This window comes from Betta splendens, chromosome 13 (genome assembly GCF_900634795.4).
Source record: "Betta splendens chromosome 13, fBetSpl5.4, whole genome shotgun sequence".
Taxonomy (NCBI): Eukaryota; Metazoa; Chordata; class Actinopteri; order Anabantiformes; family Osphronemidae; genus Betta; species Betta splendens.
This window is the reverse complement of record NC_040893.2, coordinates 9,938,963-9,949,557: the sequence shown is the minus strand read 5'-3', so window position 1 is coordinate 9,949,557 and position 10,595 is coordinate 9,938,963. Positions and strand designations below refer to the sequence as shown.

At 43.1% G+C, this 10,595-nt stretch overlaps 1 long non-coding RNA gene across 1 annotated transcript; it reads right to left on the bottom strand.

The window, feature by feature from the left end:
* Window positions 1–546: 546 nt before the first annotated feature.
* LOC129605080 (uncharacterized) lies at window positions 547–4,821 on the bottom strand. Its single transcript, XR_008696570.1, has 3 exons — window positions 3,830–4,821; window positions 2,106–3,184; window positions 547–2,020 (listed from the first exon to the last, which is right to left on the bottom strand). It is a non-coding gene; the product is annotated as an uncharacterized LOC129605080 (long non-coding RNA).
* Between the last annotated feature and the right edge of the window lie 5,774 nt (window positions 4,822–10,595).

Below are 10,595 nucleotides of genomic sequence, written 5' to 3'. Positions count from 1 at the left end.
CGGTGTGGATGTCTGTGTGTTCACGCCGGCTGAGCACAGACGCTGCAGTAATAAGCCTGTTGGTGTCTCCACTTCATTTATCTGCCTCCATTCACGGTGACCTTCAGCCGCCTCAACCATCCTCCACGCGGACGCGCGCAGCACTTCCAGGTGCGTCGCAGGCGTATTAACACATCTGACGTTGCGATTAGGTTTCTAAATGCATGGACGTGTCATTAAATGGTAGTTAATCAATCCCCACTGTCTGTGGGACGCCTAAGGATGATGGATGACATTTGTCAACCTGCGGCTCCTTTAACGCTCCCGTTCCTCTGCCCTTTTTATTTGTACTTAATGATTCGTAATAACTGTGCATTATTGTTATTATGCGACTTTGCTGTGATAAATGACCTGTTGATGAAACATGATGAGATTATGATTAGATTTAAAAAAAAACTAATTTGTGAGTTTTGCTTGGGTTTTAGTGAGAACGAGTATGAGATGGCACGACAGTAAACATTGAAAGGTTACAATATATGAACACTCTGGAAATGTCATGTTAACCTCTGTCTCACCATCAATAAAATATCCCATAATAACATCCTTTGGTCCCTTCATTATTGTGGTAATGAACACAAGTGCAGACAGACTGGGTTAATCGAAGAGCTACACCTGAAACCTGAGGCCTGGTCCATGTTTAACTGATTTTATTTACTGCAGTTTGTTTACTGTTTAAATGTGAAAAAATATGGAATCAGTGTCATGCAATAGAATTCAGACTATTTGTCAATGTACCAGTACAGTAATAACAAAGGCTTTAAATGTGAACAAAATGTGCATTACGATAATGATCTGCCGTGAACTTCTGAGCTGCATTAAGCTTTAAGTCACACCACATTCATTCCACTGGCTCATGATAAGTAGCATCATTTAAAATAGATTCTGAAGACACATCTACAACAAATGTGTGAAGTTCGGCCCTAGATGATCCACTGACTCCTAAGCTGTTACAGTAAATATGCAGTGTACTAAACCCAAACCTATGACTTCTCTGCTAAATGCTCTGCTGGTGTTCCTCATCTCACTCATCTCTTGTACTGTGTGTCATATGTTCCCTATGATGCTCTTTTGCCTCATTTCTCCTTCTCTCTGTCTGCACGTCCTCAGCTCTATCCTCCTCCTCTCTCTCTCTCTCTCTTTCTCTCTCTCGCTCTATCATTCAGTGGCTTTATTGACTGTTGTCTGAAATAGTTTCCTTAGAAACCTAGTGTGCCTCCAGGGAACGACCGACTGACAGGCAGAGAGCAAGACAAGAAGATACGACTGACAGAAGAAGAAGATGGAGAAATCACCATCGACACAAAGGAGGATGCGGAGAAGAGAGATGGAGTGAGAAGGGAAATATGAAAAATATGAAATATAGTAAAAGAGTGAAGGAAATGGGACAGAGAACACAGAGGAAGACATGTAATGATGGGGATGTGATTTACTCTGTGCTACTGGGACCGCTCTCAGATTGGTGTTAGCCAGTCCAGCAGTACCAGAAAGAACAGAAGGTTGTCTACTGTATGAAATGTCTGGAACATTTAAATTATGGATCCAAGTAGCAGGTTTTCCACAGGTAAGCTACAGCCAGGAAATGCTTTTCAGCTTAAGATTCCAAAATACTTCAGACAGGGGCCCTGGGGACGTGAAACAACCTTTGCTGCAAAGATCCAGAAGAACCCGGGAGTGGACAACCATTACAGTTAATACAAGAGGAGAGGCTGGTTGTGACCCACAAATACTGTACAAGTTCACAAATGGGCTAAAGTTAGTCTGAACATGGCCTCAGTCACCTCAGTTGAGTTTACCCTTCCTATTTTGTGGAAGGAGATCATATTTTTATTTTTTTAAAGCCATTCTTGAGGTTTTCCACCGTCTTGTTTGTAACAGGAATCAGTCGAGTCTCCTGAGAACTGAGAGCCAGCGTTGTTTGAGGCGTCGGCTTCCCTGCATCTGCTGGTGGCGCAGCTTCAGGTCGTGTCTGCTCCATGACTCACTGGCAGAAATGCAAATATGGCAGTGTTTTGTTTGACCACATATAAAGACAACAGATTATATAAATTGCAACGAGCCGTTCGTACCTGCGCTTAACAGAACAGGGCTTTGTTCAAAAGGATTCTGTAAAAACACCGCTTGGTCGTTAGTCGACTGCTATAATTGCAGTTTATACTGAGAGTGAGAGAGAAAAGACAATTGTCGAGGCAGCCGTAGAAAATATTGGGGTGAGACTATTTTACTGAACAATGTGTGTTTTGAATGTCTAAAGTACACAATTACACCTTTTATGCTTAAAAATAATGACTGATAATTTGTATCAATAAAATTATTTACAAGTTGCAATTACAGATCCTAAAACACAACCTTTTATTGAGGCTCTAAGTTGTCTTTGCTGTACAACAAATATTGGTGTGTGTGTGTGTGTGTGTGTGTGTGTGTGTGTGTGTGTGTGTGTGTGTGTGTGTGTGTGTGTGTGTGTGTGTGTGTGTGCTGAAAGAGCAGCAGAGTGAGTGATAAACACTATGCATTCTAACTAAGCTGCACTTACGGCGAACACTCTGTGCCTCTCTGGCCTAGAAAGCGCTGCAGAACTACGTCCTCAGCACTTTCAGCACAGGAAATACGAGGCTAGCGCTGCAGGGGCACACACACACACACACACACGCACGCACACACACACACACACACACACACACACACACACACACTCACCCTACAACGTTAGTCTTCATCGTTTCCGTCATGTTTATGGATCAGATAAGGCTTCACTGTTTTTCGAAGTAAACACCAGCACAGCAACGATTATTGTGTCTATCTGCGTTTGTATATAACTGTAACTCTGGTTACAGTAGCTTTAGAGTGTGATAATCTGATGAATCTGTGTTCAAGAGTTTTTAAGAGAAGGCACAATTAGCTTAACTTGGATGGGATTACTTGTAAATCCCACAAATTAGATTCGGAGAGTTTAATTTAAAACATCATTCATAATAGATTAAACTCTATTAAAACTATTAAAACACGTGAAGAAAAGCGAGGAAGGAAAACACTAGAGCGGCGTCTGAGGCTGGAGGCGCCGGTGCTGCTGAAGAGACGCCACCTGGGATAATACAAAGACCTTATCTCAGTGGTGATCAGGGATGAGGTGGACTCTGCAGCACTTGGCCTGAAAGACAGAATGACAAATTCAGCTATGACATTTAAAGTTCAACATGCGGCAGCCGATTGAGTTGATGAATGCGATGAAGTCGAAATCTGATTTGTTAGATATGGCGGCGCCTGAAATGTGTGAAGGTGAAGCTGTGCACCGGTGATACGGGAACCAGGAACGTGGGCGACGGACAACCAGCCACCATCGTTATCCTTCAGTGCTCCACATTAAAACCAGCGGCAGGCAAAAGTATGGAAATATATATTAATAACATGATGCAATGTATTTAAGTGTAAAGCAGGAAGTGGGTTCAAACCTTTGACTAGTAGTGATATTGATGGTGATAAAAGGCATTTACAAATATCATAATAAGGGACAAACACTATTAAATCCATAGTTTACAGTAGTACAGGGCCATGACTGGTCTGTATCTACCCACAGAACACTCTAAAGCCCTTTTTTGAAGCATTACGTCTGATAAGAACAGCTCTTTATCTCTTTCCTCAGACTACGTCTGTTTTTCCTCTCAGCGCCCTCAAGCTAAAAGTCCAAAAGACCTCCTGCCTGGACCTGGAAGTCACAGGATCCTGCAGCAATTCACCTATTGACAACCTGCGGAATTATCAACAAGGCAAGAACGGACTCATTAGCAAAACGTACAGAAAGGAGGGTGCTTGTGACATCATCGGTGTGCGTCTACGCGCCCTGGAGTCGCACGATGCAGCACAGCGTTTGCATAATGGGCCCTTCGTGTGTGAGCGCTGACGGTGAGGGCTGCTGTGTGACCGGGGATGTCTGAGCTGCAGTCGGCCGTTAATGGAGCCTTCCTATTGCAGCAGCCTGCAGACAGGACGCACAACAAACGCTCCACTCGCGGACGCTTCGCCCTCTGAACCCGTCCTCTCCGCCCGCACGTCTTCTCACTCGCCGCCTTTCTTCTTTTCAGGCGCGGCAAGTTTGTTTTCTTTTCGCAGTCTTTCTCCGTCGCAACTTCTCCGCGTCTCCCCGTGATTTGATAAAGACCGCAGAATAAAAGGGTTTACACTCCAAAGAGAAGCATTCGGGGAGCCGGGAAAATAGAAATAGCCTTTCTCGCGCGCGCATGCGTGGTTGGGAGCGCTCCCACACAGAAACAGTGCTCAATATATCATTATCACGGGGTTCCAGGCAGCAGATAATCCGGTAACGGTGACATTTCGGAGCCTGTTGTTGTCGCACAAACACATTCAGCGGAAACCCCTGATTAACGCCGGGCATTACCAGGTTTTATGAAGGCAACTAGCAGGAGTTACATGCTCCCGAACGCAACAGCGGCGCCGGTCTTTGTCTGACTGAGTTTACAGAAAGAGGAGAAAGGAAACGAGGCTTCCAAACAGATTGGATTCAGTGCAGTCGCGCAAACAAGTACAGCTTAATCACCAGAGAGCGTGGCTTTCGTTAATTGTTCTCATTCTAACAAACCCACTGGGTGGAATGATGCTGAGTAGGCGTTTTAAATAGGAGTGCCTATCGCTTTAAATCTACCTTCTATATGACCAGGTTTGTTTAAAGCCATTTTTATGGGATATCATCAGTCAGTAACAGTCGGTTAAGCACAGCTGCTGTTATTTACACTCTGTCCACATAATGTATCTACTGTACACCTGCACGGAGCGTCTGCTCTCGTTGGTCTTTATCAACTGATGCAGCAGAGGAAACACAGCTTCACGTAAAGGAGCGCTTCCGTCACACACAGTAAAACTGGAAAATAGGAGAAAGGGAGATCCTTTCCATGTATTTGTCCACAGTGTTTTCAATATACCCGCATTCACCGTTTTATTTTTTTAATTCTGATCATCACTTGGAATCTCAGGCAGCTCTGGTTTGGTTCTGGACTGTTTACAGTGACGACTAAAGCTGATGGCACCAAATAATTCAGTGGTATGTACAGTAAAAAATTTCATTTTGAGACTGGTAACGCAAAAGCGACTGTATACAAAAAGTAAGAGCATCGCATGTGGATCTTCTAGGTTAAAGAACACTGGGAAACTTGGCCACAAGGCCACACAATTGCTTAAAGACTAACGACAGAAGAGAGGGATCAGAGCAAATCTATCTCTCATTGATAAGAATGAAAAGTCCACGTATTTCCTCTTTTTTTTTAATCTCCCACTTTCTCTCTCCTGTTTCCTCATTTTCTTCCATTGCACATGAATCATAGTCTCATGTTCTCCTTTCCTCCACATCAGCTCTTTATTTTTCATGTTCTCTGCCTCAGTGCCATGAAAGGAGCATCAGTACAAAGCCTCACTCCAAAATACCCCGAGAGAGGCAGGGAGGAGAAAGAGAACAGCAAAATGGGAGAAAGAAAGACAGAAACTGATCAATGGAGTGAAAGAGAGCGAGACCGTGCTTGTAATTTTCATGTTGGTATCACTGACAGACGTGGAAGCTGAGATTGAGAGAGCAAGACGGAGAGAGATTTATAAAGATAGAGTCATTACTCGACTCCAACGTCCTGTTACTGCTGCTACTATTATTACCACCACAGGATCTTCCGTTCTCTGATTAGCTCAACACATCCTGGCCAAAAAAGCAGCACACACATACACACACACACGCACACACACACACACACACATACACACACACACACACACACACACACACACACACACACATCCTTGTACTTTAATGGAAGTGAGGGCCTTCATTAACATAATGCCTTCCTTGGCCCCTTATCCTAACCTTAAACATCACAACTAAAGGCAGACGTCTAACCTTTGCTTTAATCTGAACCAAAACTCAATTCTAACCTCAGCCCTAAAATCACATTCTAACCCTCACGCAGCAAACAGGCCAGAAGTGAGCACAGCTCAAAATGTCCTCACTTGGGTAGGAAAATATGTTATTTAGTTCTCACTTTGATGCAAGTACACACACACACACACACACAAACACACACACACACACACACACACGCACACACACACACACACACACACACACACACACACACACACACACACACACACACACACACACACACCATCCACAGTAAACTGCATCAGCGCCTGCATTTGTACCTCGCACACGTTTTCCTTGTACTTTATTTCGTCACAGTCGTGTTCGGCTCAGTTACATTAAACAAAACTAGAGCAATTAAGCTGTAGGAAAGACAAAAAAAAAAAGAAACACGAGACAGATGGAGGAGTAAGACTGCAAAAAAAAAAAAGATATTATAATGAAACAGAAATAGTTTTGCTTATGTTTGCAGAAAGACGCATTTGTGTCTGTTCTGAGTATGATATATGCTCATGATTCATCTTTTTCACTTTCCTACGGATGTTGTGTCTCATCCCTCACCGTTCTTTATTACAGGAAACAGATTTCATTCTCCTTCAACTGTCACACCAGGTTGTGGGGAAGCTTTTTCTTACTCTTTAAGCAGCGTGTCCTGCATAACGTTACGGTCCGAGCCGTGTTCTGGGCCTCGTCCTTGCTGTGGACCTTGTTTTGACTCCGGTTTCTTTGATATATTTTTACTCATCATTGCTAATTTTCATAAAATCCCAATTAGGGATTAATTTAATGCGAGTTAGTGACTAATATAACACAACATACAGACTCGTTATGCAGCCGGATGCAGCCGAATATGAGACAATCAGCAAAAATGCTAATTTATATTTCCCAAAAAGACTGATTTACTAATGAGATGTATAATTGGAAATAAGTAACCCCACAATGCGTGGAGAATAGCTGGACAGCTAGTGTTTTCTGACCGGAAAGTGATGACGGCACTCCACACACACACACACCCACATGCAAATGCATATACGTAATACCCAGTCCCAGTTGTAACAGGTTGTTCTCTGTTCACTGCCCACATCTTTGCCAAAGCCACAGGCAGCCACGGATTGCAAGATTATTAAAAGGACCATGGACCATCTGTCTGTACACAACCACACACATGTAAAGGCACGTTCGCGTGGAGTTTATCAACACAAACATAGTGCACACAGAGGAACATTTGGGCTTTTAGGGATTCTGTACAAATGAAGCAGTCATACTGTGCATTGGATGGAGATAAAATATATAAGAGATCGAAATAAGATAAAAATACAAGAGAATTATATATAAAAAATTCCACTGAGCAGTAACAGGCTTCATCTGCAGGAAACAACACACACGTTAACTCAGCTCGTGAGCAAAGGTTTTATCTGGAAACCATCTCGGATCGTGATCCCGAACGCCGACATCCCCGTGTTCCCGTTAAGCCTCTAATTGACAGGAGCAATTAAAAGATCGCATTACGGATCTGTCCTACTCGCATCTGTAAATAAATGAACGCAATCATTTTGAATTTACCTGCTACTGTGACAATTACGCCGGTGAAATCCCTGTGGCTGAATTCATTTGAGTTCAAATTAAAAATCATTCTGTTTCTCTTTTTATTTCATCGGTTCGGAGACAAATAAGGCTCCAAATCCGCCATGACAGATAATCTTAGATAAATACGATCACTGCAGTGCTCTTTAAATATTTATATTGAATTTAACCTTGACATTTGAATCTGTGTGTTAATTCTGGCTCATAAGGGAGAGTCAATTCATATGTTCCTATTTCCATCGAGTCAAACGGATCATGGACGACTAATGCTTGAACATTTAGCTTTACTTTATGTGTAGTAATTCAAGCAGGTCACACGCTAGAGCACGACTCTAATGACAGACACTACAGCTCCAGGTTGTGTCAAATCATTTGCATCATTTGCATGCAGCAGTAGCGGGGACCTGTTCCCTGCGTGCACATCCTTTCCACAGCTGCATCGCCTCCAGTGGTTCCACCTTGAAACGCCTCGATTCTGGTATTTGCTAACTCACATTTACGTGCACGGTGAGATACGGCGCAGTCGATCGCCTTTAAGACCTGATCAGAGAGCTTTCTGGGCGCCGCCGGATGACTGGCTGCGTTTCAAAGCATCTCCTGCCTGTGCCAGCCTTGGACCCCTGCCCTGCAACCTCCCTTTCGCTGCAGCCGCGTTTCACCTGATTCACGGATCGCGTGTTCCACGCGTCTTTCGCTAATTCCTGTCCTTCACGCAGCCTGATGTGCTGTGTGCTCCATGTACTGTATGCGTCCCTGCAGAGGAGGCCTGGCTTCCAGCTGGAGCCCCCGCGATCCCTTTAAGGCGCCTATGTGCTGAGGTGAAATCTGTGAATGTCACTGCAGGCTGCAAACATCAGACGCGTGTTTATTCTCATCTCTGTCCCTCATCAGGAAACAGAACATGAAAAAAATGGAATTAATAGTTTGCGTTCGTGCTGTAGTGGCCGTCTCAGGGTCGAGGGAGTCGAGTCCTGATCCAATCAGCTCGGAGCCTTGGTTTGCTCCTTCAAAACAAATTTTTGTGGAGTAGATGTGTGTCAGAGTGAATCTGCATCCTCCACACTTCTGTGATACCACATGCTTCGCACATGTGGGTTTCGGCGCCCAGGGAGCTTAAACTAATGAAAATATTTCAGGGTCAGTCAAGGTTTGGAAAGCTCTTAAAAACAGAAACAGGTGTAAGATGTTTTTCTGTTGACATGCACAAGCAACTCAGGCTGATGAAATCCATGTGCAGCCAAAACTTTGCTAACATACTGTGACTTAATCTTTAGATGGGTCCCGGTCTTCCTCTGCTTCAGCGGCTCAGGTGAGTGCACACATTATAAAGCTGCTCTCGGCTGCCTGAAAAGCAGGAAAGGATGATGCTGAAGCGAAATGTGTGGTCTCCTTTGTCCCGTTAGAAAACGTATTACAAATATTTTTTTTCTCACAAAACCCTTAGTAGCTGAGGCCGTAGCCTCCTTTTTGGAGGAGGAGATAAAGTCGCCGCTCGGAGCCCAGACTGCGCGTCCACTTTCTGCAGCATCAGCGCTTTTCTGGCTGCAAAATATGCAGCTGATTTTGAGAGAAAGACTTTTTTGCAACAATTTGCTGAAATTTATTCATTCTTGATATGCAGGTTCATTTTAAACAGCTGTTCTCGTAAGTCTCCTTGCGACGGCATCCTGATAATTCCTGATCATTTGCTTTTTGTTTCCTCTAAACGCTATCTTAACCTGAAGGCTCTTATTTCCTGTCTTCAGTCTGGCCGAACAGGAAAAAAACACAATTTGTTACAGAGGGTTGAGCAGAGTCACATCAGGCATTAACAGCAAATGGCTTTTCATAAAGTATCAAAACCCATCTGCCTAATTAAGTGCTATCATCACTGTAGTTATCTTCTCGTTCTGTCTAGCCGGCTTTTTCCAATCTGACTCTCAATGTGTCATTCCAGTAGCGGTGAGCAGGACATTTATTAAGTACTTGAAATATTAGAGTCCGATCCTTCACATATTTTTCTGTCTCCTTCTTGAATGTTAAACTTTATTCTACTACTGACTTGTTTGTTTGCATTTAGAATTGATTTATTTCATTTTTGTCTTGTGTGTTGCAGGCTGTCGTAGGTGATCTTTTTCAAAATAATTCAAATTGGAACACAGAAATGTGCCTAAAAGAACAAAGTCTTTATTGTGATAAACTACCTGACTGGAAACATTTGCAACAGCTTGCAGCCATTTTCTATTCCAACCTCCAGACCCATCGAATGCCCTCTGTGCTAGTTTTACATCACAATCATCGTCAAATGTGTGCTTACAGGCACATCGCATACTGCGTCGCTGTGTTAGCTAGTGAATCCTGCAACATGTGTACTTTGTGGGAAAGATTTACTGTATATCTGCTGTCTTGTCGCAGCCCTGGCCCACATTAATACAACAGGGTGCACTCCAAGCATCTCTTTACTCTTCCTGACCTCCTATGCTCAGCTTATCTTTCACCCCCTCTGTCTCCAAATCAAACTCTTCTTTACATTTTAGAATATTTCTTCATTTATTCAAAACGTCCTTCCTGGAAATCACACATATAATTCATCTACGTTTTTTAAATGTCCCTACAGTTTTTTTTTTGTTTAATTTTTTAACAAATAAAGTCGATTACAAATCCTGGAGGCACAATTAGGACTTGTTAAATTCATACACATGTCTTGTTTTTCTTACTGTTGTTTTATTGATTTTCTTCTTCGCTCCCTCTGTCTAGACTCTTTAAAGAATTACTATTGCAACAACACATCATCAGTGCTTAAACCACCCTCATTGGTTTATGAGCTTCTCTTTAGGATCGAAAAACACTGTAATGCTTAGAAGATGGAGCTTATGGGCGAATATTTGTGTATGTTTGTTTGTTTGTTTGTTTTTTTTTTTGGGGGGGGGGGTTACTTTGTATTGGAACAGCAGGGGGCACTGCTGCCTTTTAATTTATGAAGTGTCATACAGACGACAGCTATTTGTTACTCTGGTAGATGTTGAAGACGGGAAGACACAGCAGGTACATTGTGAATGAAATCATGATGAAGGGTCAT